This window comes from Brachyhypopomus gauderio, unplaced genomic scaffold (genome assembly GCF_052324685.1).
Source record: "Brachyhypopomus gauderio isolate BG-103 unplaced genomic scaffold, BGAUD_0.2 sc119, whole genome shotgun sequence".
In the NCBI taxonomy this organism is placed as follows: Eukaryota; Metazoa; Chordata; class Actinopteri; order Gymnotiformes; family Hypopomidae; genus Brachyhypopomus; species Brachyhypopomus gauderio.
Window position 1 is genome coordinate 508,185 of NW_027506940.1, and position 26,816 is coordinate 535,000.

The 26,816-nt window shown below is 40.5% G+C and overlaps 31 non-coding genes across 31 annotated transcripts; all 31 read right to left on the bottom strand.

Annotated features, from left to right (window-relative positions):
* Positions 1-239: 239 nt before the first annotated feature.
* Positions 240-332, bottom strand: trnai-uau (transfer RNA isoleucine (anticodon UAU)). Its single transcript is given in 2 exon segments — positions 240-275; positions 295-332. It is a non-coding gene; the product is annotated as a tRNA-Ile (tRNA).
* Positions 333-932: 600 nt separating this feature from the next.
* On the bottom strand, positions 933-1,025 carry trnai-uau (transfer RNA isoleucine (anticodon UAU)). The gene is given in 2 exon segments: positions 933-968; positions 988-1,025. It is a non-coding gene; the product is annotated as a tRNA-Ile (tRNA).
* A 600-nt stretch (positions 1,026-1,625) lies between these two features.
* Positions 1,626-1,718, bottom strand: trnai-uau (transfer RNA isoleucine (anticodon UAU)). The gene is given in 2 exon segments: positions 1,626-1,661; positions 1,681-1,718. It is a non-coding gene; the product is annotated as a tRNA-Ile (tRNA).
* Positions 1,719-2,318: 600 nt separating this feature from the next.
* trnai-uau (transfer RNA isoleucine (anticodon UAU)) lies at positions 2,319-2,411 on the bottom strand. Its single transcript is given in 2 exon segments — positions 2,319-2,354; positions 2,374-2,411. It is a non-coding gene; the product is annotated as a tRNA-Ile (tRNA).
* A 1,406-nt stretch (positions 2,412-3,817) lies between these two features.
* trnai-uau (transfer RNA isoleucine (anticodon UAU)) lies at positions 3,818-3,911 on the bottom strand. Its single transcript is given in 2 exon segments — positions 3,818-3,854; positions 3,874-3,911. It is a non-coding gene; the product is annotated as a tRNA-Ile (tRNA).
* A 604-nt stretch (positions 3,912-4,515) lies between these two features.
* On the bottom strand, positions 4,516-4,608 carry trnai-uau (transfer RNA isoleucine (anticodon UAU)). The gene is given in 2 exon segments: positions 4,516-4,551; positions 4,571-4,608. It is a non-coding gene; the product is annotated as a tRNA-Ile (tRNA).
* Positions 4,609-5,163: 555 nt separating this feature from the next.
* On the bottom strand, positions 5,164-5,256 carry trnai-uau (transfer RNA isoleucine (anticodon UAU)). Its single transcript is given in 2 exon segments — positions 5,164-5,199; positions 5,219-5,256. It is a non-coding gene; the product is annotated as a tRNA-Ile (tRNA).
* A 600-nt stretch (positions 5,257-5,856) lies between these two features.
* trnai-uau (transfer RNA isoleucine (anticodon UAU)) lies at positions 5,857-5,949 on the bottom strand. The gene is given in 2 exon segments: positions 5,857-5,892; positions 5,912-5,949. It is a non-coding gene; the product is annotated as a tRNA-Ile (tRNA).
* A 600-nt stretch (positions 5,950-6,549) lies between these two features.
* On the bottom strand, positions 6,550-6,642 carry trnai-uau (transfer RNA isoleucine (anticodon UAU)). Its single transcript is given in 2 exon segments — positions 6,550-6,585; positions 6,605-6,642. It is a non-coding gene; the product is annotated as a tRNA-Ile (tRNA).
* Positions 6,643-7,242: 600 nt separating this feature from the next.
* trnai-uau (transfer RNA isoleucine (anticodon UAU)) lies at positions 7,243-7,335 on the bottom strand. The gene is given in 2 exon segments: positions 7,243-7,278; positions 7,298-7,335. It is a non-coding gene; the product is annotated as a tRNA-Ile (tRNA).
* Positions 7,336-7,935: 600 nt separating this feature from the next.
* Positions 7,936-8,028, bottom strand: trnai-uau (transfer RNA isoleucine (anticodon UAU)). Its single transcript is given in 2 exon segments — positions 7,936-7,971; positions 7,991-8,028. It is a non-coding gene; the product is annotated as a tRNA-Ile (tRNA).
* Positions 8,029-8,628: 600 nt separating this feature from the next.
* On the bottom strand, positions 8,629-8,721 carry trnai-uau (transfer RNA isoleucine (anticodon UAU)). The gene is given in 2 exon segments: positions 8,629-8,664; positions 8,684-8,721. It is a non-coding gene; the product is annotated as a tRNA-Ile (tRNA).
* A 600-nt stretch (positions 8,722-9,321) lies between these two features.
* On the bottom strand, positions 9,322-9,414 carry trnai-uau (transfer RNA isoleucine (anticodon UAU)). Its single transcript is given in 2 exon segments — positions 9,322-9,357; positions 9,377-9,414. It is a non-coding gene; the product is annotated as a tRNA-Ile (tRNA).
* Positions 9,415-10,014: 600 nt separating this feature from the next.
* On the bottom strand, positions 10,015-10,107 carry trnai-uau (transfer RNA isoleucine (anticodon UAU)). Its single transcript is given in 2 exon segments — positions 10,015-10,050; positions 10,070-10,107. It is a non-coding gene; the product is annotated as a tRNA-Ile (tRNA).
* Positions 10,108-10,707: 600 nt separating this feature from the next.
* Positions 10,708-10,800, bottom strand: trnai-uau (transfer RNA isoleucine (anticodon UAU)). The gene is given in 2 exon segments: positions 10,708-10,743; positions 10,763-10,800. It is a non-coding gene; the product is annotated as a tRNA-Ile (tRNA).
* A 600-nt stretch (positions 10,801-11,400) lies between these two features.
* On the bottom strand, positions 11,401-11,493 carry trnai-uau (transfer RNA isoleucine (anticodon UAU)). The gene is given in 2 exon segments: positions 11,401-11,436; positions 11,456-11,493. It is a non-coding gene; the product is annotated as a tRNA-Ile (tRNA).
* Positions 11,494-12,093: 600 nt separating this feature from the next.
* Positions 12,094-12,186, bottom strand: trnai-uau (transfer RNA isoleucine (anticodon UAU)). Its single transcript is given in 2 exon segments — positions 12,094-12,129; positions 12,149-12,186. It is a non-coding gene; the product is annotated as a tRNA-Ile (tRNA).
* Positions 12,187-12,786: 600 nt separating this feature from the next.
* Positions 12,787-12,879, bottom strand: trnai-uau (transfer RNA isoleucine (anticodon UAU)). Its single transcript is given in 2 exon segments — positions 12,787-12,822; positions 12,842-12,879. It is a non-coding gene; the product is annotated as a tRNA-Ile (tRNA).
* Positions 12,880-13,479: 600 nt separating this feature from the next.
* trnai-uau (transfer RNA isoleucine (anticodon UAU)) lies at positions 13,480-13,572 on the bottom strand. Its single transcript is given in 2 exon segments — positions 13,480-13,515; positions 13,535-13,572. It is a non-coding gene; the product is annotated as a tRNA-Ile (tRNA).
* A 600-nt stretch (positions 13,573-14,172) lies between these two features.
* Positions 14,173-14,265, bottom strand: trnai-uau (transfer RNA isoleucine (anticodon UAU)). The gene is given in 2 exon segments: positions 14,173-14,208; positions 14,228-14,265. It is a non-coding gene; the product is annotated as a tRNA-Ile (tRNA).
* A 600-nt stretch (positions 14,266-14,865) lies between these two features.
* On the bottom strand, positions 14,866-14,958 carry trnai-uau (transfer RNA isoleucine (anticodon UAU)). The gene is given in 2 exon segments: positions 14,866-14,901; positions 14,921-14,958. It is a non-coding gene; the product is annotated as a tRNA-Ile (tRNA).
* Positions 14,959-15,558: 600 nt separating this feature from the next.
* trnai-uau (transfer RNA isoleucine (anticodon UAU)) lies at positions 15,559-15,651 on the bottom strand. Its single transcript is given in 2 exon segments — positions 15,559-15,594; positions 15,614-15,651. It is a non-coding gene; the product is annotated as a tRNA-Ile (tRNA).
* Positions 15,652-16,251: 600 nt separating this feature from the next.
* Positions 16,252-16,344, bottom strand: trnai-uau (transfer RNA isoleucine (anticodon UAU)). Its single transcript is given in 2 exon segments — positions 16,252-16,287; positions 16,307-16,344. It is a non-coding gene; the product is annotated as a tRNA-Ile (tRNA).
* A 600-nt stretch (positions 16,345-16,944) lies between these two features.
* On the bottom strand, positions 16,945-17,037 carry trnai-uau (transfer RNA isoleucine (anticodon UAU)). Its single transcript is given in 2 exon segments — positions 16,945-16,980; positions 17,000-17,037. It is a non-coding gene; the product is annotated as a tRNA-Ile (tRNA).
* Positions 17,038-17,637: 600 nt separating this feature from the next.
* Positions 17,638-17,730, bottom strand: trnai-uau (transfer RNA isoleucine (anticodon UAU)). Its single transcript is given in 2 exon segments — positions 17,638-17,673; positions 17,693-17,730. It is a non-coding gene; the product is annotated as a tRNA-Ile (tRNA).
* Positions 17,731-18,330: 600 nt separating this feature from the next.
* Positions 18,331-18,423, bottom strand: trnai-uau (transfer RNA isoleucine (anticodon UAU)). Its single transcript is given in 2 exon segments — positions 18,331-18,366; positions 18,386-18,423. It is a non-coding gene; the product is annotated as a tRNA-Ile (tRNA).
* Positions 18,424-19,023: 600 nt separating this feature from the next.
* On the bottom strand, positions 19,024-19,116 carry trnai-uau (transfer RNA isoleucine (anticodon UAU)). The gene is given in 2 exon segments: positions 19,024-19,059; positions 19,079-19,116. It is a non-coding gene; the product is annotated as a tRNA-Ile (tRNA).
* Positions 19,117-19,716: 600 nt separating this feature from the next.
* Positions 19,717-19,809, bottom strand: trnai-uau (transfer RNA isoleucine (anticodon UAU)). The gene is given in 2 exon segments: positions 19,717-19,752; positions 19,772-19,809. It is a non-coding gene; the product is annotated as a tRNA-Ile (tRNA).
* Positions 19,810-20,409: 600 nt separating this feature from the next.
* On the bottom strand, positions 20,410-20,502 carry trnai-uau (transfer RNA isoleucine (anticodon UAU)). The gene is given in 2 exon segments: positions 20,410-20,445; positions 20,465-20,502. It is a non-coding gene; the product is annotated as a tRNA-Ile (tRNA).
* A 600-nt stretch (positions 20,503-21,102) lies between these two features.
* Positions 21,103-21,195, bottom strand: trnai-uau (transfer RNA isoleucine (anticodon UAU)). Its single transcript is given in 2 exon segments — positions 21,103-21,138; positions 21,158-21,195. It is a non-coding gene; the product is annotated as a tRNA-Ile (tRNA).
* A 1,291-nt stretch (positions 21,196-22,486) lies between these two features.
* Positions 22,487-22,579, bottom strand: trnai-uau (transfer RNA isoleucine (anticodon UAU)). The gene is given in 2 exon segments: positions 22,487-22,522; positions 22,542-22,579. It is a non-coding gene; the product is annotated as a tRNA-Ile (tRNA).
* Between the last annotated feature and the right edge of the window lie 4,237 nt (positions 22,580-26,816).

Below are 26,816 nucleotides of genomic sequence, written 5' to 3' on the forward strand. Positions count from 1 at the left end.
GCCTGATTCATGTGTCAGTAGTTCTTATATAAGGTGAAGATCGAACTCAAAATGTCAACATAGCTCCACATATACTGATACTGCTTTATAAGTACCGTGCGCTACCCGATTGCGCAACTGGAGATGCTGTAAGACAGTTTAGTTCCAGGCAAATGCAAGATTCATGATTCAGTAGTTCTTATATAAGTAAGACAATAAGGAATCCACTCAAGGGAGTCGATAGTGATTCTTAAAATCTCTGCTCCAGGTGAGGATCGAACTCACAACCTCGGCATAGCTTCACATATACTGTCTTATAAGTACCGTGCGCTAACCGATTGCGCCACTGGAGCTATAGCAATGTAAAGTTTACTTCCAGATTACAGCCTGATTCATGATTCAGTAGTTCTTATATAAGGTGAAGATCGAACTCAAAATGTCAACATAGCTCCACATATACTGATACTGCCTTATGAGTACTGTGTGCTAACCGATTGCCCCACTGGAGATGCTGTAAAACTGTTTAGTTCCAGGCAATTGCATGATTCATAATTCAGTAGTTCTTATATAAGTAAGACACAAAGAATTCTGCTATAGGTGAGGATCCAACTCACATGCTTGGCATAGCTTCACATATACTGCTTCACAAGTTCTGTGCGCTAACCGATGGCGCCACTGGAACTATTGTAATGGAGAGTTTACTTCCGGATTACTGCCTGATTCATGTGTCAGTAGTTCTTATATAAGGTGAAGATCGAACTAAAAATGTCAACATAGCTCCACATATACTGATACTGCTTTATAAGTACCGTGCGCTACCCGATTGCGCAACTGGAGATGCTGTAAGACAGTTTAGTTCCAGGCAAATGCAAGATTCATGATTCAGTAGTTCTTATATAAGTAAGACAATAAGGAATCCACTCAAGGGAGTTGATAGTGATTCTTAAAATATCTGCTCCAGGTGAGGATCGAACTCACAACCTCGGCATAGCTTCACATATACTGTCTTATAAGTACCGTGCGCTAACCGATTGCGCCACTGGAGCTATAACAATGTAAAGTTTACTTCCAGATTACAGCCTGATTCATGATTCAGTAGTTCTTATATAAGGTGAAGATCGAACTCAAAATGTCAACATAGCTCCACATATACTGATACTGCCTTATGAGTACTGTGTGCTAACCGATTGCCCCACTGGAGATGCTGTAAAACTGTTTAGTTCCAGGCAATTGCATGATTCATAATTTAGTAGTTCTTATATAAGTAAGACACAAAGAATTCTGCTATAGGTGAGGATCGAACTCACATGCTTGGCATAGCTTCACATATACTGCTTCACAAGTTCTGTGTGCTAACCAATGGCGCCACTGGAGCTACTGTAATGCAGAGTTTACTTCCGGATTACTGCCTGATTCATGTGTCAGTAGTTCTTATATAAGGTGAAGATCGAACTAAAAATGTCAACATAGCTCCACATATACTGATACTGCTTTATAAGTACCGTGCGCTACCCGATTGCGCCACTGGAGATGCTGTAAGACAGTTTAGTTCCAGGCAAATGCAAGATTCATGATTCAGTAGTTCTTATATAAGTAAGACAATAAGGAATCCACTCAAGGGAGTCGATAGTGATTCTTAAAATCTCTGCTCCAGGTGAGGATCGAACTCACAACCTCGGCATAGCTTCACATATACTGTCTTATAAGTACCGTGCGCTAACCGATTGCGCCACTGGAGCTATAGCAATGTAAAGTTTACTTCCAGATTACAGCCTGATTCATGATTCAGTAGTTCTTATATAAGGTGAAGATCGAACTCAAAATGTCAACATAGCTCCACATATACTGATACTGCCTTATGAGTACTGTGTGCTAACCGATTGCCCCACTGGAGATGCTGTAAAACTGTTTAGTTCCAGGCAATTGCATGATTCATAATTCAGTAGTTCTTATATAAGTAAGACACAAAGAATTCTGCTATAGGTGAGGATCCAACTCACATGCTTGGCATAGCTTCACATATACTGCTTCACAAGTTCTGTGTGCTAACCAATGGCGCCACTGGAGCTATTGAAACGCAGAGTTTACTTCCGGATGACTGCCTGATTCATGTGTCAGTAGTTCTTATATAAGGTGAAGATCGAACTCAAAATGTCAACATAGCTCCACATATACTGATACTGCTTTATAAGTACAGTGCACTACCCGATTGCGCCACTGGAGATGCTGTAAGACAGTTTAGATCCAGGCAAATGCAAGATTCATGATTCAGTAGTTCTTATATAAGTAAGACAATAAGGAATCCACTCAAGGGAGTCGATAGTGATTCTTAAAATCTCTGCTCCAGGTGAGGATCGAACTCACAACCTTGGCATAGCTTCACATATACTGTCTTATAAGTACCGTGCGCTAACCGATTGCGCCACTGGAGTTATTGTAATGTAAAGTTTACTTCCAGATTACAGCCTGATTCATGATTCAGTAGTTCTTATATAAGGTGAAGATCGAACTCAAAATGTCAACATAGCTACACATATACTGATACTATGTAAAGTTTACTTCCAGATTACAGCCTGATTCATGATTCAGTAGTTCTTATATAAGAGGTGAAGATCGAACTCAAAATGTCAACATAGCTCCACATATACTGATACTGCCTTATGAGTACTGTGTGCTAACCGATTGCCCCACTGGAGATGCTGTAAAACTGTTTAGTTCCAGGGCAATTGCATGATTCATAATTCAGTAGTTCTTATATAAGTAAGACACAAAGAATTCTGCTATAGGTGAGGATCCAACTCACATGCTTGGCATAGCTTCACATATACTGCTTCACAAGTTCTGTGTGCTAACCCAATGGCGCCACTGGAGCTATTGAAACGCAGAGTTTACTTCCGGATGACTGCCTGATTCATGTGTCAGTAGTTCTTATATAAGGTGAAGATCGAACTCAAAATGTCAACATAGCTCCACATATACTGATACTGCTTTATAAGTACAGTGCACTACCCGATTGCGCCACTGGAGATGCTGTAAGACAGTTTAGATCCAGGCAAATGCAAGATTCATGATTCAGTAGTTCTTATATAAGTAAGACAATAAGGAATCCACTCAAGGGAGTCGATAGTGATTCTTAAATCTCTGCTCCAGGTGAGGATCGAACTCACAACCTTGGCATAGCTTCACATATACTGTCTTATAAGTACCGGTGCGCTAACCGATTGCGCCACTGGAGTTATTGTAATGTAAAGTTTACTTCCAGATTACAGCCTGATTCATGATTCAGTAGTTCTTATATAAGGTGAAGATCGAACTCAAAATGTCAACATAGCTACACATATACTGATACTGCCTTATGAGTACTGTGTGCTAACCGATTGCCCCACTGGAGATGCTGTAAAACTGTTTAGTTCCAGGCAATTGCATGATTCATAATTCAGTAGTTCTTATATAAGTAAGACACAAAGAATTCTGCTATAGGTGAGGATCCAACTCACATGCTTGGCATAGCTTCACATATACTGCTTCACAAGTTCTGTGCGCTAACCGATGGCGCCACTGGAACTATTGTAATGGAGAGTTTACTTCCGGATTACTGCCTGATTCATGTGTCAGTAGTTCTTATATAAGGTGAAGATCGAACTCAAAATGTTAACATAGCTCCACATATACTGATACTGCTTTTATAAGTACCGTGCGCTACCCGATTGCGCAACTGGGAGATGCTGTAAGACAGTTTAGTTCCAGGCAAATGCAAGATTCATGATTCAGTAGTTCTTATATAAGTAAGACAATAAGGAATCCACTCAAGGGAGTCGATAGTGATTCTTAAAATCTCTGCTCCAGGTGAGGGATCGAACTCACAACCTCGGCATAGCTTCACATATACTGTCTTATAAGTACCGTGCGCTAACCGATTGCGCCACTGGAGCTATAGCAAGGTCAAAGTTTACTTCCAGATTACAGCCTGATTCATGATTCAGTAGTTCTTATATAAGGTGAAGATCGAACTCAAAATGTCCACATAGCTCCACATATACTGATACTGCCGTATGGAGTACTGTGTGCTAACCGATTGCCCCACTGGAGATGCTGTAAAACTGTTTAGTTCCAGGCAATTGCATGATTCATAATTCAGTAGTTCTTATATAAGTAAGACACAAAGAATTCTGCTATAGGTGAGGATCCAACTCACATGCTTGGCATAGCTTCACATATACTGTTTCACAAGTTCTGTGCTCTAACCGATGGCGCCACTGGAACTACTGTAATGGAGAGGTTTACTTCCGGATTAGCTGCCTGATTCATGTGTCAGTAGTTCTTATATAAGGTGAAGATCGAACTCAAAATGTCAACATAGCTCCACATATACTGATACTGCTTTATAAGTACCGTGCGCTACCCGATTGCGCAACTGGAGATGCTGTAAGACAGTTTAGTTCCAGGCAAATGCAAGATTCATGATTCAGTAGTTCTTATATAAGTAAGACAATAAGGAATCCACTCAAGGGAGTCGATAGTGATTCTTAAAATCTCTGCTCCAGGTGAGGATCGAACTCACAACCTCGGCATAGCTTCACATATACTGTCTTATAAGTACCGTGCGCTAACCGATTGCGCCACTGGAGCTATAGCAATGTAAAGTTTACTTCCAGATTACAGCCTGATTCATGATTCAGTAGTTCTTATATAAGGTGAAGATCGAACTCAAAATGTCAACATAGCTCCACATATACTGATACTGCCTTATCTGTTTAGTTCCAGGCAATTGCATGATTCATAATTCAGTAGTTCTTATATAAGTAAGACACAAAGAATTCTGCTATAGGTGAGGATCCAACTCACATGCTTGGCATAGCTTCACATATACTGCTTCACAAGTTCTGTGCGCTAACCGATGGCGCCACTGGAACTATTGTAATGGAGAGATTACTTCCGGATTACTGCCTGATTCATGTGTCAGTAGTTCTTATATAAGGTGAAGATCGAACTAAAAATGTCAACATAGCTCCACATATACTGATACTGCTTTATAAGTACCGTGCGCTACCCGATTGCGCAACTGGAGATGCTGTAAGACAGTTTAGTTCCAGGCAAATGCAAGATTCATGATTCAGTAGTTCTTATATAAGTAAGACAATAAGGAATCCACTCAAGGGAGTTGATAGTGATTCTTAAAATATCTGCTCCAGGTGAGGATCGAACTCACAACCTCGGCATAGCTTCACATATACTGTCTTATAAGTACCGTGCGCTAACCGATTGCGCCACTGGAGCTATAACAATGTAAAGTTTACTTCCAGATTACAGCCTGATTCATGATTCAGTAGTTCTTATATAAGGTGAAGATCGAACTCAAAATGTCAACATAGCTCCACATATACTGATACTGCCTTATGAGTACTGTGTGCTAACCGATTGCCCCACTGGAGATGCTGTAAAACTGTTTAGTTCCAGGCAATTGCATGATTCATAATTCAGTAGTTCTTATATAAGTAAGACACAAAGAATTCTGCTATAGGTGAGGATCCAACTCACATGCTTGGCATAGCTTCACATATACTGCTTCACAAGTTCTGTGTGCTAACCAATGGCGCCACTGGAGCTATTGAAACGCAGAGTTTACTTCCGGATGACTGCCTGATTCATGTGTCAGTAGTTCTTATATAAGGTGAAGATCGAACTCAAAATGTCAACATAGCTCCACATATACTGATACTGCTTTATAAGTACAGTGCACTACCCGATTGCGCCACTGGAGATGCTGTAAGACAGTTTAGATCCAGGCAAATGCAAGATTCATGATTCAGTAGTTCTTATATAAGTAAGACAATAAGGAATCCACTCAAGGGAGTCGATAGTGATTCTTAAAATCTCTGCTCCAGGTGAGGATCGAACTCACAACCTTGGCATAGCTTCACATATACTGTCTTATAAGTACCGTGCGCTAACCGATTGCGCCACTGGAGTTATTGTAATGTAAAGTTTACTTCCAGATTACAGCCTGATTCATGATTCAGTAGTTCTTATATAAGGTGAAGATCGAACTCAAAATGTCAACATAGCTACACATATACTGATACTGCCTTATGAGTACTGTGTGCTAACCGATTGCCCCACTGGAGATGCTGTAAAACTGTTTAGTTCCAGGCAATTGCATGATTCATAATTCAGTAGTTCTTATATAAGTAAGACACAAAGAATTCTGCTATAGGTGAGGATCCAACTCACATGCTTGGCATAGCTTCACATATACTGCTTCACAAGTTCTGTGCGCTAACCGATGGCGCCACTGGAACTATTGTAATGGAGAGTTTACTTCCGGATTACTGCCTGATTCATGTGTCAGTAGTTCTTATATAAGGTGAAGATCGAACTCAAAATGTTAACATAGCTCCACATATACTGATACTGCTTTATAAGTACCGTGCGCTACCCGATTGCGCAACTGGAGATGCTGTAAGACAGTTTAGTTCCAGGCAAATGCAAGATTCATGATTCAGTAGTTCTTATATAAGTAAGACAATAAGGAATCCACTCAAGGGAGTCGATAGTGATTCTTAAAATCTCTGCTCCAGGTGAGGATCGAACTCACAACCTCGGCATAGCTTCACATATACTGTCTTATAAGTACCGTGCGCTAACCGATTGCGCCACTGGAGCTATAGCAAGGTAAAGTTTACTTCCAGATTACAGCCTGATTCATGATTCAGTAGTTCTTATATAAGGTGAAGATCGAACTCAAAATGTCCACATAGCTCCACATATACTGATACTGCCTTATGAGTACTGTGTGCTAACCGATTGCCCCACTGGAGATGCTGTAAAACTGTTTAGTTCCAGGCAATTGCATGATTCATAATTCAGTAGTTCTTATATAAGTAAGACACAAAGAATTCTGCTATAGGTGAGGATCCAACTCACATGCTTGGCATAGCTTCACATATACTGTTTCACAAGTTCTGTGCTCTAACCGATGGCGCCACTGGAACTACTGTAATGGAGAGTTTACTTCCGGATTACTGCCTGATTCATGTGTCAGTAGTTCTTATATAAGGTGAAGATCGAACTCAAAATGTCAACATAGCTCCACATATACTGATACTGCTTTATAAGTACCGTGCGCTACCCGATTGCGCAACTGGAGATGCTGTAAGACAGTTTAGTTCCAGGCAAATGCAAGATTCATGATTCAGTAGTTCTTATATAAGTAAGACAATAAGGAATCCACTCAAGGGAGTCGATAGTGATTCTTAAAATCTCTGCTCCAGGTGAGGATCGAACTCACAACCTCGGCATAGCTTCACATATACTGTCTTATAAGTACCGTGCGCTAACCGATTGCGCCACTGGAGCTATAGCAATGTAAAGTTTACTTCCAGATTACAGCCTGATTCATGATTCAGTAGTTCTTATATAAGGTGAAGATCGAACTCAAAATGTCAACATAGCTCCACATATACTGATACTGCCTTATGAGTACTGTGTGCTAACCGATTGCCCCACTGGAGATGCTGTAAAACTGTTTAGTTCCAGGCAATTGCATGATTCATAATTCAGTAGTTCTTATATAAGTAAGACACAAAGAATTCTGCTATAGGTGAGGATCCAACTCACATGCTTGGCATAGCTTCACATATACTGCTTCACAAGTTCTGTGCGCTAACCGATGGCGCCACTGGAACTATTGTAATGGAGAGTTTACTTCCGGATTACTGCCTGATTCATGTGTCAGTAGTTCTTATATAAGGTGAAGATCGAACTAAAAATGTCAACATAGCTCCACATATACTGATACTGCTTTATAAGTACCGTGCGCTACCCGATTGCGCAACTGGAGATGCTGTAAGACAGTTTAGTTCCAGGCAAATGCAAGATTCATGATTCAGTAGTTCTTATATAAGTAAGACAATAAGGAATCCACTCAAGGGAGTTGATAGTGATTCTTAAAATATCTGCTCCAGGTGAGGATCGAACTCACAACCTCGGCATAGCTTCACATATACTGTCTTATAAGTACCGTGCGCTAACCGATTGCGCCACTGGAGCTATAACAATGTAAAGTTTACTTCCAGATTACAGCCTGATTCATGATTCAGTAGTTCTTATATAAGGTGAAGATCGAACTCAAAATGTCAACATAGCTCCACATATACTGATACTGCCTTATGAGTACTGTGTGCTAACCGATTGCCCCACTGGAGATGCTGTAAAACTGTTTAGTTCCAGGCAATTGCATGATTCATAATTTAGTAGTTCTTATATAAGTAAGACACAAAGAATTCTGCTATAGGTGAGGATCGAACTCACATGCTTGGCATAGCTTCACATATACTGCTTCACAAGTTCTGTGTGCTAACCAATGGCGCCACTGGAGCTACTGTAATGCAGAGTTTACTTCCGGATTACTGCCTGATTCATGTGTCAGTAGTTCTTATATAAGGTGAAGATCGAACTAAAAATGTCAACATAGCTCCACATATACTGATACTGCTTTATAAGTACCGTGCGCTACCCGATTGCGCCACTGGAGATGCTGTAAGACAGTTTAGTTCCAGGCAAATGCAAGATTCATGATTCAGTAGTTCTTATATAAGTAAGACAATAAGGAATCCACTCAAGGGAGTCGATAGTGATTCTTAAAATCTCTGCTCCAGGTGAGGATCGAACTCACAACCTCGGCATAGCTTCACATATACTGTCTTATAAGTACCGTGCGCTAACCGATTGCGCCACTGGAGCTATAGCAATGTAAAGTTTACTTCCAGATTACAGCCTGATTCATGATTCAGTAGTTCTTATATAAGGTGAAGATCGAACTCAAAATGTCAACATAGCTCCACATATACTGATACTGCCTTATGAGTACTGTGTGCTAACCGATTGCCCCACTGGAGATGCTGTAAAACTGTTTAGTTCCAGGCAATTGCATGATTCATAATTCAGTAGTTCTTATATAAGTAAGACACAAAGAATTCTGCTATAGGTGAGGATCCAACTCACATGCTTGGCATAGCTTCACATATACTGCTTCACAAGTTCTGTGTGCTAACCAATGGCGCCACTGGAGCTATTGAAACGCAGAGTTTACTTCCGGATGACTGCCTGATTCATGTGTCAGTAGTTCTTATATAAGGTGAAGATCGAACTCAAAATGTCAACATAGCTCCACATATACTGATACTGCTTTATAAGTACAGTGCACTACCCGATTGCGCCACTGGAGATGCTGTAAGACAGTTTAGATCCAGGCAAATGCAAGATTCATGATTCAGTAGTTCTTATATAAGTAAGACAATAAGGAATCCACTCAAGGGAGTCGATAGTGATTCTTAAAATCTCTGCTCCAGGTGAGGATCGAACTCACAACCTTGGCATAGCTTCACATATACTGTCTTATAAGTACCGTGCGCTAACCGATTGCGCCACTGGAGTTATTGTAATGTAAAGTTTACTTCCAGATTACAGCCTGATTCATGATTCAGTAGTTCTTATATAAGGTGAAGATCGAACTCAAAATGTCAACATAGCTACACATATACTGATACTGCCTTATGAGTACTGTGTGCTAACCGATTGCCCCACTGGAGATGCTGTAAAACTGTTTAGTTCCAGGCAATTGCATGATTCATAATTCAGTAGTTCTTATATAAGTAAGACACAAAGAATTCTGCTATAGGTGAGGATCCAACTCACATGCTTGGCATAGCTTCACATATACTGCTTCACAAGTTCTGTGCGCTAACCGATGGCGCCACTGGAACTATTGTAATGGAGAGTTTACTTCCGGATTACTGCCTGATTCATGTGTCAGTAGTTCTTATATAAGGTGAAGATCGAACTCAAAATGTTAACATAGCTCCACATATACTGATACTGCTTTATAAGTACCGTGCGCTACCCGATTGCGCAACTGGAGATGCTGTAAGACAGTTTAGTTCCAGGCAAATGCAAGATTCATGATTCAGTAGTTCTTATATAAGTAAGACAATAAGGAATCCACTCAAGGGAGTCGATAGTGATTCTTAAAATCTCTGCTCCAGGTGAGGATCGAACTCACAACCTCGGCATAGCTTCACATATACTGTCTTATAAGTACCGTGCGCTAACCGATTGCGCCACTGGAGCTATAGCAAGGTAAAGTTTACTTCCAGATTACAGCCTGATTCATGATTCAGTAGTTCTTATATAAGGTGAAGATCGAACTCAAAATGTCCACATAGCTCCACATATACTGATACTGCCTTATGAGTACTGTGTGCTAACCGATTGCCCCACTGGAGATGCTGTAAAACTGTTTAGTTCCAGGCAATTGCATGATTCATAATTCAGTAGTTCTTATATAAGTAAGACACAAAGAATTCTGCTATAGGTGAGGATCCAACTCACATGCTTGGCATAGCTTCACATATACTGTTTCACAAGTTCTGTGCTCTAACCGATGGCGCCACTGGAACTACTGTAATGGAGAGTTTACTTCCGGATTACTGCCTGATTCATGTGTCAGTAGTTCTTATATAAGGTGAAGATCGAACTCAAAATGTCAACATAGCTCCACATATACTGATACTGCTTTATAAGTACCGTGCGCTACCCGATTGCGCAACTGGAGATGCTGTAAGACAGTTTAGTTCCAGGCAAATGCAAGATTCATGATTCAGTAGTTCTTATATAAGTAAGACAATAAGGAATCCACTCAAGGGAGTCGATAGTGATTCTTAAAATCTCTGCTCCAGGTGAGGATCGAACTCACAACCTCGGCATAGCTTCACATATACTGTCTTATAAGTACCGTGCGCTAACCGATTGCGCCACTGGAGCTATAGCAATGTAAAGTTTACTTCCAGATTACAGCCTGATTAATGATTCAGTAGTTCTTATATAAGGTGAAGATCGAACTCAAAATGTCAACATAGCTCCACATATACTGATACTGCCTTATGAGTACTGTGTGCTAACCGATTGCCCCACTGGAGATGCTGTAAAACTGTTTAGTTCCAGGCAATTGCATGATTCATAATTCAGTAGTTCTTATATAAGTAAGACACAAAGAATTCTGCTATAGGTGAGGATCCAACTCACATGCTTGGCATAGCTTCACATATACTGCTTCACAAGTTCTGTGCGCTAACCGATGGCGCCACTGGAACTATTGTAATGGAGAGTTTACTTCCGGATTACTGCCTGATTCATGTGTCAGTAGTTCTTATATAAGGTGAAGATCGAACTAAAAATGTCAACATAGCTCCACATATACTGATACTGCTTTATAAGTACCGTGCGCTACCCGATTGCGCAACTGGAGATGCTGTAAGACAGTTTAGTTCCAGGCAAATGCAAGATTCATGATTCAGTAGTTCTTATATAAGTAAGACAATAAGGAATCCACTCAAGGGAGTTGATAGTGATTCTTAAAATATCTGCTCCAGGTGAGGATCGAACTCACAACCTCGGCATAGCTTCACATATACTGTCTTATAAGTACCGTGCGCTAACCGATTGCGCCACTGGAGCTATAACAATGTAAAGTTTACTTCCAGATTACAGCCTGATTCATGATTCAGTAGTTCTTATATAAGGTGAAGATCGAACTCAAAATGTCAACATAGCTCCACATATACTGATACTGCCTTATGAGTACTGTGTGCTAACCGATTGCCCCACTGGAGATGCTGTAAAACTGTTTAGTTCCAGGCAATTGCATGATTCATAATTTAGTAGTTCTTATATAAGTAAGACACAAAGAATTCTGCTATAGGTGAGGATCGAACTCACATGCTTGGCATAGCTTCACATATACTGCTTCACAAGTTCTGTGTGCTAACCAATGGCGCCACTGGAGCTACTGTAATGCAGAGTTTACTTCCGGATTACTGCCTGATTCATGTGTCAGTAGTTCTTATATAAGGTGAAGATCGAACTAAAAATGTCAACATAGCTCCACATATACTGATACTGCTTTATAAGTACCGTGCGCTACCCGATTGCGCCACTGGAGATGCTGTAAGACAGTTTAGTTCCAGGCAAATGCAAGATTCATGATTCAGTAGTTCTTATATAAGTAAGACAATAAGGAATCCACTCAAGGGAGTCGATAGTGATTCTTAAAATCTCTGCTCCAGGTGAGGATCGAACTCACAACCTCGGCATAGCTTCACATATACTGTCTTATAAGTACCGTGCGCTAACCGATTGCGCCACTGGAGCTATAGCAATGTAAAGTTTACTTCCAGATTACAGCCTGATTCATGATTCAGTAGTTCTTATATAAGGTGAAGATCGAACTCAAAATGTCAACATAGCTCCACATATACTGATACTGCCTTATGAGTACTGTGTGCTAACCGATTGCCCCACTGGAGATGCTGTAAAACTGTTTAGTTCCAGGCAATTGCATGATTCATAATTCAGTAGTTCTTATATAAGTAAGACACAAAGAATTCTGCTATAGGTGAGATTCCAACTCACATGCTTGGCATAGCTTCACATATACTGCTTCACAAGTTCTGTGTGCTAACCAATGGCGCCACTGGAGCTATTGAAACGCAGAGTTTACTTCCGGATGACTGCCTGATTCATGTGTCAGTAGTTCTTATATAAGGTGAAGATCGAACTCAAAATGTCAACATAGCTCCACATATACTGATACTGCTTTATAAGTACAGTGCACTACCCGATTGCGCCACTGGAGATGCTGTAAGACAGTTTAGATCCAGGCAAATGCAAGATTCATGATTCAGTAGTTCTTATATAAGTAAGACAATAAGGAATCCACTCAAGGGAGTCGATAGTGATTCTTAAAATCTCTGCTCCAGGTGAGGATCGAACTCACAACCTTGGCATAGCTTCACATATACTGTCTTATAAGTACCGTGCGCTAACCGATTGCGCCACTGGAGTTATTGTAATGTAAAGTTTACTTCCAGATTACAGCCTGATTCATGATTCAGTAGTTCTTATATAAGGTGAAGATCGAACTCAAAATGTCAACATAGCTACACATATACTGATACTGCCTTATGAGTACTGTGTGCTAACCGATTGCCCCACTGGAGATGCTGTAAAACTGTTTAGTTCCAGGCAATTGCATGATTCATAATTCAGTAGTTCTTATATAAGTAAGACACAAAGAATTCTGCTATAGGTGAGGATCCAACTCACATGCTTGGCATAGCTTCACATATACTGCTTCACAAGTTCTGTGCGCTAACCGATGGCGCCACTGGAACTATTGTAATGGAGAGTTTACTTCCGGATTACTGCCTGATTCATGTGTCAGTAGTTCTTATATAAGGTGAAGATCGAACTCAAAATGTTAACATAGCTCCACATATACTGATACTGCTTTATAAGTACCGTGCGCTACCCGATTGCGCAACTGGAGATGCTGTAAGACAGTTTAGTTCCAGGCAAATGCAAGATTCATGATTCAGTAGTTCTTATATAAGTAAGACAATAAGGAATCCACTCAAGGGAGTCGATAGTGATTCTTAAAATCTCTGCTCCAGGTGAGGATCGAACTCACAACCTCGGCATAGCTTCACATATACTGTCTTATAAGTACCGTGCGCTAACCGATTGCGCCACTGGAGCTATAGCAAGGTAAAGTTTACTTCCAGATTACAGCCTGATTCATGATTCAGTAGTTCTTATATAAGGTGAAGATCGAACTCAAAATGTCCACATAGCTCCACATATACTGATACTGCCTTATGAGTACTGTGTGCTAACCGATTGCCCCACTGGAGATGCTGTAAAACTGTTTAGTTCCAGGCAATTGCATGATTCATAATTTAGTAGTTCTTATATAAGTAAGACACAAAGAATTCTGCTATAGGTGAGGATCGAACTCACATGCTTGGCATAGCTTCACATATACTGCTTCACAAGTTCTGTGTGCTAACCAATGGCGCCACTGGAGCTATTGAAACGCAGAGTTTACTTCCGGATGACTGCCTGATTCATGTGTCAGTAGTTCTTATATAAGGTGAAGATCGAACTCAAAATGTCAACATAGCTCCACATATACTGATACTGCTTTATAAGTACAGTGCACTACCCGATTGCGCCACTGGAGATGCTGTAAGACAGTTTAGATCCAGGCAAATGCAAGATTCATGATTCAGTAGTTCTTATATAAGTAAGACAATAAGGAATCCACTCAAGGGAGTCGATAGTGATTCTTAAAATCTCTGCTCCAGGTGAGGATCGAACTCACAACCTTGGCATAGCTTCACATATACTGTCTTATAAGTACCGTGCGCTAACCGATTGCGCCACTGGAGTTATTGTAATGTAAAGTTTACTTCCAGATTACAGCCTGATTCATGATTCAGTAGTTCTTATATAACGTGAAGATCGAACTCAAAATGTCAACATAGCTACACATATACTGATACTGCCTTATGAGTACTGTGTGCTAACCGATTGCCCCACTGGAGATGCTGTAAAACTGTTTAGTTCCAGGCAATTGCATGATTCATAATTCAGTAGTTCTTATATAAGTAAGACACAAAGAATTCTGCTATAGGTGAGGATCCAACTCACATGCTTGGCATAGCTTCACATATACTGTTTCACAAGTTCTGTGCTCTAACCGATGGCGCCACTGGAACTACTGTAATGGAGAGTTTACTTCCGGATTACTGCCTGATTCATGTGTCAGTAGTTCTTATATAAGGTGAAGATCGAACTCAAAATGTCAACATAGCTCCACATATACTGATACTGCTTTATAAGTACCGTGCGCTACCCGATTGCGCAACTGGAGATGCTGTAAGACAGTTTAGTTCCAGGCAAATGCAAGATTCATGATTCAGTAGTTCTTATATAAGTAAGACAATAAGGAATCCACTCAAGGGAGTCGATAGTGATTCTTAAAATCTCTGCTCCAGGTGAGGATCGAACTCACAACCTCGGCATAGCTTCACATATACTGTCTTATAAGTACCGTGCGCTAACCGATTGCGCCACTGGAGCTATAGCAATGTAAAGTTTACTTCCAGATTACAGCCTGATTCATGATTCAGTAGTTCTTATATAAGGTGAAGATCGAACTCAAAATGTCAACATAGCTCCACATATACTGATACTGCCTTATGAGTACTGTGTGCTAACCGATTGCCCCACTGGAGATGCTGTAAAACTGTTTAGTTCCAGGCAATTGCACGATTCATAATTCAGTAGTTCTTATATAAGTAAGACACAAAGAATTCTGCTATAGGTGAGGATCCAACTCACATGCTTGGCATAGCTTCACATATACTGCTTCACAAGTTCTGTGTGCTAACCAATGGCGCCACTGGAGCTATTGAAACGCAGAGTTTACTTCCGGATTACTGCCTGATTCATGTGTCAGTAGTTCTTATATAAGGTGAAGATCGAACTCAAAATGTCAACATAGCTCCACATATACTGATACTGCTTTATAAGTACAGTGCACTACCCGATTGCGCCACTGGAGATGCTGTAAGACAGTTTAGATCCAGGCAAATGCAAGATTCATGATTCAGTAGTTCTTATATAAGTAAGACAATAAGGAATCCACTCAAGGGAGTCGATAGTGATTCTTAAAATCTCTGCTCCAGGTGAGGATCGAACTCACAACCTTGGCATAGCTTCACATATACTGTCTTATAAGTACCGTGCGCTAACCGATTGCGCCACTGGAGTTATTGTAATGTAAAGTTTACTTCCAGATTACAGCCTGATTCATGATTCAGTAGTTCTTATATAACGTGAAGATCGAACTCAAAATGTCAACATAGCTACACATATACTGATACTGCCTTATGAGTACTGTGTGCTAACCGATTGCCCCACTGGAGATGCTGTAAAACTGTTTAGTTCCAGGCAATTGCATGATTCATAATTCAGTAGTTCTTATATAAGTAAGACACAAAGAATTCTGCTATAGGTGAGGATCCAACTCACATGCTTGGCATAGCTTCACATATACTGTTTCACAAGTTCTGTGCTCTAACCGATGGCGCCACTGGAACTACTGTAATGGAGAGTTTACTTCCGGATTACTGCCTGATTCATGTGTCAGTAGTTCTTATATAAGGTGAAGATCGAACTCAAAATGTCAACATAGCTCCACATATACTGATACTGCTTTATAAGTACCGTGCGCTACCCGATTGCGCAACTGGAGATGCTGTAAGACAGTTTAGTTCCAGGCAAATGCAAGATTCATGATTCAGTAGTTCTTATATAAGTAAGACAATAAGGAATCCACTCAAGGGAGTCGATAGTGATTCTTAAAATCTCTGCTCCAGGTGAGGATCGAACTCACAACCTCGGCATAGCTTCACATATACTGTCTTATAAGTACCGTGCGCTAACCGATTGCGCCACTGGAGCTACAGGAAGGTAAAGTTTACTTCCAGATTACAGCCTGATTCATGATTCAGTAGTTCTTATATAAGGTGAAGATCGAACTCAAAATGTCCACATAGCTCCACATATACTGATACTGCCTTATGAGTACTGTGTGCTAACCGATTGCCCCACTGGAGATGCTGTAAAACTGTTTAGTTCCAGGCAATTGCATGATTCATAATTTAGTAGTTCTTATATAAGTAAGACACAAAGAATTCTGCTATAGGTGAGGATCAAACTCACATGCTTGGCATAGCTTCACATATACTGCTTCACAAGTTCTGTGTGCTAACCAATGGCGCCACTGGAGCTACTGTAATGCAGAGTTTACTTCCGGATTACTGCCTGATTCATGTGTCAGTAGTTCTTATATAAGGTGAAGATCGAACTAAAAATGTCAACATAGCTCCACATATACTGATACTGCTTTATAAGTACCGTGCGCTACCCGATTGCGCCACTGGAGATGCTGTAAGACAGTTTAGTTCCAGGCAAATGCAAGATTCATGATTCAGTAGTTCTTATATAAGTAAGACAATAAGGAATCCACTCAAGGGAGTCGATAGTGATTCTTAAAATCTCTGCTCCAGGTGAGGATCGAACTCACAACCTCGGCATAGCTTCACATATACTGTCTTATAAGTACCGTGCGCTAACCGATTGCGCCACTGGAGCTATAGCAATGTAAAGTTTACTTCCAGATTACAGCCTGATTCATGATTCAGTAGTTCTTATATAAGGTGAAGATCGAACTCAAAATGTCAACATAGCTCCACATATACTGATACTGCCTTATGAGTACTGTGTGCTAACCGATTGCCCCACTGGAGATGCTGTAAAACTGTTTAGTTCCAGGCAATTGCATGATTCATAATTCAGTAGTTCTTATATAAGTAAGACACAAAGAATTCTGCTATAGGTGAGGATCCAACTCACATGCTTGGCATAGCTTCACATATACTGCTTCACAAGTTCTGTGTGCTAACCAATGGCGCCACTGGAGCTATCGAAACGCAGAGTTTACTTCCGGATGACTGCCTGATTCATGTGTCAGTAGTTCTTATATAAGGTGAAGATCGAACTCAAAATGTCAACATAGCTCCACATATACTGATACTGCTTTATAAGTACAGTGCACTACCCGATTGCGCCACTGGAGATGCTGTAAGACAGTTTAGATCCAGGCAAATGCAAGATTCATGATTCAGTAGTTCTTATATAAGTAAGACAATAAGGAATCCACTCAAGGGAGTCGATAGTGATTCTTAAAATCTCTGCTCCAGGTGAGGATCGAACTCACAACCTTGGCATAGCTTCACATATACTGTCTTATAAGTACCGTGCGCTAACCGATTGCGCCACTGGAGTTATTGTAATGTAAAGTTTACTTCCAGATTACAGCCTGATTCATGATTCAGTAGTTCTTATATAACGTGAAGATCGAACTCAAAATGTCAACATAGCTACACATATACTGATACTGCCTTATGAGTACTGTGTGCTAACCGATTGCCCCACTGGAGATGCTGTAAAACTGTTTAGTTCCAGGCAATTGCATGATTCATAATTCAGTAGTTCTTATATAAGTAAGACACAAAGAATTCTGCTATAGGTGAGGATCCAACTCACATGCTTGGCATAGCTTCACATATACTGTTTCACAAGTTCTGTGCTCTAACCGATGGCGCCACTGGAACTACTGTAATGGAGAGTTTACTTCCGGATTACTGCCTGATTCATGTGTCAGTAGTTCTTATATAAGGTGAAGATCGAACTCAAAATGTCAACATAGCTCCACATATACTGATACTGCTTTATAAGTACCGTGCGCTACCCGATTGCGCAACTGGAGATGCTGTAAGACAGTTTAGTTCCAGGCAAATGCAAGATTCATGATTCAGTAGTTCTTATATAAGTAAGACAATAAGGAATCCACTCAAGGGAGTCGATAGTGATTCTTAAAATCTCTGCTCCAGGTGAGGATCGAACTCACAACCTCGGCATAGCTTCACATATACTGTCTTATAAGTACCGTGCGCTAACCGATTGCGCCACTGGAGCTATAGCAATGTAAAGTTTACTTCCAGATTACAGCCTGATTCATGATTCAGTAGTTCTTATATAAGGTGAAGATCGAACTCAAAATGTCAACATAGCTCCACATATACTGATACTGCCTTATGAGTACTGTGTGCTAACCGATTGCCCCACTGGAGATGCTGTAAAACTGTTTAGTTCCAGGCAATTGCATGATTCATAATTCAGTAGTTCTTATATAAGTAAGACACAAAGAATTCTGCTATAGGTGAGGATCCAACTCACATGCTTGGCATAGCTTCACATATACTGCTTCACAAGTTCTGTGCGCTAACCGATGGCGCCACTGGAACTATTGTAATGGAGAGTTTACTTCCGGATGACTGCCTGATTCATGTGTCAGTAGTTCTTATATAAGGTGAAGATCGAACTCAAAATGTCAACATAGCTCCACATATACTGATACTGCTTTATAAGTACAGTGCACTACCCGATTGCGCCACTGGAGATGCTGTAAGACAGTTTAGATCCAGGCAAATGCAAGATTCATGATTCAGTAGTTCTTATATAAGTAAGACAATAAGGAATCCACTCAAGGGAGTCGATAGTGATTCTTAAAATCTCTGCTCCAGGTGAGGATCGAACTCACAACCTTGGCATAGCTTCACATATACTGTCTTATAAGTACCGTGCGCTAACCGATTGCGCCACTGGAGTTATTGTAATGTAAAGTTTACTTCCAGATTACAGCCTGATTCATGATTCAGTAGTTCTTATATAACGTGAAGATCGAACTCAAAATGTCAACATAGCTACACATATACTGATACTGCCTTATGAGTACTGTGTGCTAACCGATTGCCCCACTGGAGATGCTGTAAAACTGTTTAGTTCCAGGCAATTGCATGATTCATAATTCAGTAGTTCTTATATAAGTAAGACACAAAGAATTCTGCTATAGGTGAGGATCCAACTCACATGCTTGGCATAGCTTCACATATACTGTTTCACAAGTTCTGTGCTCTAACCGATGGCGCCACTGGAACTACTGTAATGGAGAGTTTACTTCCGGATTACTGCCTGATTCATGTGTCAGTAGTTCTTATATAAGGTGAAGATCGAACTCAAAATGTCAACATAGCTCCACATATACTGATACTGCTTTATAAGTACCGTGCGCTACCCGATTGCGCAACTGGAGATGCTGTGAGACAGTTTAGTTCCAGGCAAATGCAAGATTCATGATTCAGTAGTTCTTATATAAGTAAGACAACAAGGAATCCACTCAAGGGAGTCGATAGTGATTCTTAAAATCTCTGCTCCAGGTGAGGATCGAACTCACAACCTCGGCATAGCTTCACATATACTGTCTTATAAGTACCGTGCGCTAACCGATTGCGCCACTGGAGCTATAGCAATGTAAAGTTTACTTCCAGATTACAGCCTGATTCATGATTCAGTAGTTCTTATATAAGGTGAAGATCGAACTCAAAATGTCAACATAGCTCCACATATACTGATACTGCCTTATGAGTACTGTGTGCTAACCGATTGCCCCACTGGAGATGCTGTAAAACTGTTTAGTTCCAGGCAATTGCATGATTCATAATTCAGTAGTTCTTATATAAGTAAGACACAAAGAATTCTGCTATAGGTGAGGATCCAACTCACATGCTTGGCATAGCTTCACATATACTGCTTCACAAGTTCTGTGTGCTAACCAATGGCGCCACTGGAGCTATTGAAACGCAGAGTTTACTTCCGGATTACTGCCTGATTCATGTGTCAGTAGTTCTTATATAAGGTGAAGATCGAACTCAAAATGTCAACATAGCTCCACATATACTGATACTGCTTTATAAGTACAGTGCACTACCCGATTGCGCCACTGGAGATGCTGTAAGACAGTTTAGATCCAGGCAAATGCAAGATTCATGATTCAGTAGTTCTTATATAAGTAAGACAATAAGGAATCCACTCAAGGGAGTCGATAGTGATTCTTAAAATCTCTGCTCCAGGTGAGGATCGAACTCACAACCTTGGCATAGCTTCACATATACTGTCTTATAAGTACCGTGCGCTAACCGATTGCGCCACTGGAGTTATTGTAATGTAAAGTTTACTTCCAGATTACAGCCTGATTCATGATTCAGTAGTTCTTATATAACGTGAAGATCGAACTCAAAATGTCAACATAGCTACACATATACTGATACTGCCTTATGAGTACTGTGTGCTAACCGATTGCCCCACTGGAGATGCTGTAAAACTGTTTAGTTCCAGGCAATTGCATGATTCATAATTCAGTAGTTCTTATATAAGTAAGACACAAAGAATTCTGCTATAGGTGAGGATCCAACTCACATGCTTGGCATAGCTTCACATATACTGTTTCACAAGTTCTGTGCTCTAACCGATGGCGCCACTGGAACTACTGTAATGGAGAGTTTACTTCCGGATTACTGCCTGATTCATGTGTCAGTAGTTCTTATATAAGGTGAAGATCGAACTCAAAATGTCAACATAGCTCCACATATACTGATACTGCTTTATAAGTACCGTGCGCTACCCGATTGCGCAACTGGAGATGCTGTAAGACAGTTTAGTTCCAGGCAAATGCAAGATTCATGATTCAGTAGTTCTTATATAAGTAAGACAATAAGGAATCCACTCAAGGGAGTCGATAGTGATTCTTAAAATCTCTGCTCCAGGTGAGGATCGAACTCACAACCTCGGCATAGCTTCACATATACTGTCTTATAAGTACCGTGCGCTAACCGATTGCGCCACTGGAGCTACAGCAAGGTAAAGTTTACTTCCAGATTACAGCCTGATTCATGATTCAGTAGTTCTTATATAAGGTGAAGATCAAACTCAAAATGTCCACATAGCTCCACATATACTGATACTGCCTTATGAGTACTGTGTGCTAACCGATTGCCCCACTGGAGATGCTGTAAAACTGTTTAGTTCCAGGCAATTGCATGATTCATAATTTAGTAGTTCTTATATAAGTAAGACACAAAGAATTCTGCTATAGGTGAGGATCAAACTCACATGCTTGGCATAGCTTCACATATACTGCTTCACAAGTTCTGTGTGCTAACCAATGGCGCCACTGGAGCTATTGTAATGCAGAGTTTACTTCCGGATTACTGCCTGATTCATGTGTCAGTAGTTCTTATATAAGGTGAAGATCGAACTAAAAATGACAACATAGCTCCACATATACTGATACTGCTTTATAAGTACCATGCGCTACCCGATTGCGCCACTGGAGATGCTGTAAGACAGTTTAGTTCCAGGCAAATGAAAGATTCATGATTCAGTAGTTCTTATATAAGTAAGACAATAAGGAATCCACTCAAGGGAGTCGATAGTGATTCTTAAAATCTCTGCTCCAGGTGAGGATCGAACTCACAACCTTGGCATAGCTTCACATATACTGTCTTATAAGTACCGTGCACTAACCGATTGCGCCACTGGAGTTATTGTAATGTAAAGTTTACTTCCAGATTACAGCCTGATTCATGATTCAGTAGTTCTTATATAAGGTGAAGATCGAACTCAAAATGTCAACATAGCTACACATATACTGATACTGCCTTATGAGTACTGTGTGCTAACCGATTGCCCCACTGGAGATGCTGTAAAACAGTTTAGTTCCAGGCAATTGCATGATTCATAATTCAGTAGTTCTTATATAAGTAAGACAAAGAATTCTGCTATAGGTGAGGATCCAACTCACATGCTTGGCATAGCTTCACATATACTGCTTCACAAGTTCTGTGTGCTAACCGATGGCGCCACTGGAGCTATTGTAATGCAGAGTTTACTTCCGGATTACTGCCTGATTCATGTGTCAGTAGTTCTTATATAAGGTGAAGATCGAACTAAAAATGTCAACATAGCTCCACATATACTGATACTGGTTTATAAGTACCGTGCGCTACCCGATTGCGCCACTGGAGATGCTGTAAGACAGTTTAGTTGCAGGCAAATGCAAGATTCATGATTCAGTAGTTCTTATATAAGTAAGACAATAAGGAATCCACTCAAGGGAGTCGATAGTGATTCTTAAAATCTCTGCTCCAGGTGAGGATCGAACTCACAACCTCAGCATAGCTTCACATATACTGTCTTATAAGTACCGTGCGCTAACCGATTGCGCCACTGGAGCTATAGCAATGTAAAGTTTACAGTTGTGATCAAATTTATTCAACCCCCACTGAAATAAAGTGTTTTGGCCAGTTTGACATTGATTTTGATCATTTCAGTCATCTTATTTACAATTATATCAAAGAGGCACTTATAAATTAGACAAACATAACATAATATTTATGATGGAATAACCACAAATGTCTTTACTGTGCTCACATCATTATCAGTTTTATTCAACCCCCTAGTGACATTATTTTTTAGTACTTAGTACAACATCCTTTTCCAGTTATGACAGCTTTCAAGCGTGAAGCATAGCTTGACACAAGTGTCTTGCAGCGACCTATGGGTATCTTAGCCCATTCTTCATGGGCAAAAGCCTCCAGTTCAGTCACATTCTTAGGCTTGCGCACTGCAACTGCCTTCTTTAGGTCCCACCAGAGGTTCTCAATTGGATTTAAGTCTGGTGATTGCGATGGCCACTCTAGAATGTTCCAGCCTTTCATGTTCAACCATGCTCTAGTGGACTTGGATGTGTGCTTCGGATCATTGTCCTGTTGGAAGGTCCAACGTCTCCCAAGCCGCAGGTTTGTGACTGACTCCATCACATTTTCCTCCAAGATCTCCTGGTACTGAAGGGAATTCATGGTACCCTGCACACGTTGAAGCTTTCCTGTACCATTAGAAGCAAAACAGCCCCAAAGCATAATTGACCCCCCGCCATGCTTCACAGTAGGCAAGGTGTTCTTTTGTTCATAAGCCTGGTTCTTCCTTCTCCAAACATAGCGCTGGTCCATTGTCCCAAACAGTTCTAATTTAGTTTCATCTGACCACAGTACACTGTTCCAAAACCTTTGTGGCTTGTCCACATGACTTTTGGCATTCTGCAGTCGACTTTTCTTGTTCTTTGGAGTCAGCAAGGGGGTGCGTCTGGGCGTTCTGGCATGGAGGTCTTCGTTATGCAGTGCGCGCCTTATTGTCTGAGCTGAAACTTCAGTGCCCACATCTGACAGGTCTTTTTTCAGTTCCTTAGCAGTCACGCGGGGATTTTTCTCCACATTACGCTTCAGGTAGCGCACAGCAGTCGCGGTCAGGATCTTCTTTCTGCCACGACCAGGTAACGTTTCCACTGTGCCCTTTAACTTGAACTTGCGAATGATACTTCCGATAGTGTCTCTTGGAATATTTAACAACTTCGCAATCTTTTTATATCCATTGCCATTCTTGTGAAGAGCAATAACCTCTTCTCTTGTCTTCTGGGACCATTCTCTTGCCTTCACCATGCTTGGAAACACACCAGTAGATGTCTAGAAGGAGCTGAGTATCACAGTCCTTTTAAATCTGCCTAATTGGTGCTTATCATGCTTGATTGCTGCTCGTTGACATCCACAGATGTTTTCAATACCTGATGGAAAACACTGGAATGAACCTCTGTTCTTAGGAGTGGTAGTCGTAAAGGGGTTGAATAATTGTGTCAATGAAGAAATCACAAAAAGGCCATTTAATACTTTATGACAAAAAAAATTGATGCTATCTTAGTTGCATTTAGTTCTTTAACAAGTCCTTGTAAGATTTCATTATGAACACAATTACAAATGTGCACTGAATTCCATAAAACCCTTCGCAGCATTGGGGGTTGAATAAATTTGATCACAACTGTACTTCCAGATTACAGCCTGATTCATGATTCAGTAGTTCTTATATAAGGTGAAGATCGAACTCAAAATGTCAACATAGCTCCACATATACTGATACTGCCTTATGAGTACTGTGTGCTAACCGATTGCCCCACTGGAGATGCTGTAAAACTGTTTAGTTCCAGGCAATTGCATGATTCATAATTCAGTAGTTCTTATATAAGTAAGACACAAAGAATTCTGCTATAGGTGAGGATTAGGGCTGGGTATCGATTCAAATTCCAAGAATCGATCCGATTCCGATTCTCAAGATTAAGAATCGATTTATTTCGATTTAATCCGATTTAATCGATTCGATCCAATTCGGGGTTTAGTGTTATTAAAATGTATTTATTTGAGCTGTTTCCTGACTATGTACAGAAGCAACATGTTAAAACTAGTATTATATCAATATTAATCAGCAAATAGTTACTGGTAGTTGGTAGTTACTGATGGCTGGAAGACTGGTGAAAAGGGTAATCATAAATCTACCTTCAAGAAAGGTAATCCAGGACAATAAACAGAGGACATCTTTGAGGTGTCTATATCTGCAACAGTGGACTCCTACTGGGACACTAACCATTATTATTAATAATTACCATTACCATTGATAATTACCATTATCATTATTATTGCATTATTATTATGATTGAAATAATTAAGAAGTCACCCAAAAGCTGTTGCTACCAAATGCATTTTTATTTTAAAAGTGCTCACACTTAATAAACTGAAAGTATAAAATGTAAACGTGTATTTTTCTTTAAAGTGAGAGTATAAGAACAGAACTCTCACGTTACGGTCCCCGACCCCTCCCTGTTGGGCGTGTGTTAACGTTGTCTGCGTCTGTTTATCTCCGTGGGTGCGGGTGCGTCTTGTGATAATCCTCACCTGTGGCTTGTCTCGTCATCACGTGGGGTTTGTGTGGTTTGTCCATTTAATGTGCGTTCGCGCAGCGTCCTGTGCTCGTTGTTTGAGTCACACATGTTCTATGTAAACGTGTTTTATGTGCGCTGTCTGCGCTTCGGTAAATGTAATAAACATAACGATTTGGAAAGTGCAAAGGATTCTGTCTCGTCCATCGCCTTGCGCCCAACGTTACAAGAGCATTTTTAACTTATTTAAACTGTAAAAACACTGGGTAAACTGTCAGTGACATGGACTAACTGTAAATAGTCACCGACACTGGATAAACTGTCCTTCTGTTTTTAGATTGACGATTTGACTATCGTCGTTACCGTCACTGTCCGACGCCATGTTGTTTTACAGCTAGTTAGACCGAGCACGCCTGCGTGAATTCAGTGACGAGGCGGGGTTAAAAGTTCACTAAAAAATCGATCTTTGGACGTACGAATCGATTATCAGATCATCATATGCGAATCGATTCTGAATCGGAAAATCAATTTTTTCAACACAGGCCTAGTGAGGATCCAACTCACATGCTTGGCATAGCTTCACAAGTACTGTGCGCTAACCGATTGGCCCACTGGAGATGCTGTAAGACACTTTAGTTCCAGGCAAATGCATGATTCATGATTCAGTAGATCTTATATAAATAAGACAATAAGGAATTAGCTGAATGGAGAATTAGTGAGTCTTAAAACCTATGCTCCATGAGGATGAAACTCACAACCTCAGAATAGCTTCACATATAGCCTACTGTCTTATAAATACCGTGCGCTAACCCATTGCGCCACTGGAGTAGCTATGATACAGTGTTTAGTTCCAGCTTACTGCATGATTCATGATTCATTAGTTCTTATATAACTAAGACACAAAGGAGCTCACTGATTGGAGCTGATACTGAGTCCTAAAATCTCTGCTCCAGGTGAGGATCAAGCTCACAACCTTAGCACAGCTTCACATATACTTCTTTACAAGTACCGTGCACTAACAGGTTGCACCACTGGGACTACACAAGCTGTACCTTTGACTTGCTAACATCACAAATAACAGCTGAGGTTGAGCCCACACTCATACGCAAATCTTAACTGGCACAAAGATACCACTCATTCCATCCCCAAACCACTGTCCTGCTACTACAGATATCACTTTTTCTAAGCACCTCAGCATGGCTTCATTTCTATTGCGTTTTAAGTACTGCACACTAGCTAGTTGCTCTACTGAACATTTAATACAACATTCAAGTGACAATACGAGACGCTGATTCCAGAAGCAGCCATAACCTGGGCACAGCTTTGGATGCACTACACACTGATCGCAGGTCTGAAGCTGTTGAGATGTTTTTATCTGGTTATGCATTGTTTAAACAAAACTTAACAGGCTTTAATTGGCAAACAGGTGTTCTGAACACATGAAAACCTCTTGAAGTTTTTATAGCTCGAACTCACGACTTTGGCTTGACATCATTAGTACTTCTTCTTAATTATCGCACACTAACCGAGGACAGTACCATAGCTGTTTGTTATGAGTTTTCTATGAGTTCAGTAGACATTTGATGACCTTTTAAACACAGCAAAATGAAAGGCTGTCATGAAGCCATTATACCAGGTGAGGCTTAACTTCACAACCTCAGCATAGCGTTGAAAGGACTGCTTTATACGTACTACACGCTAACTGATCGCA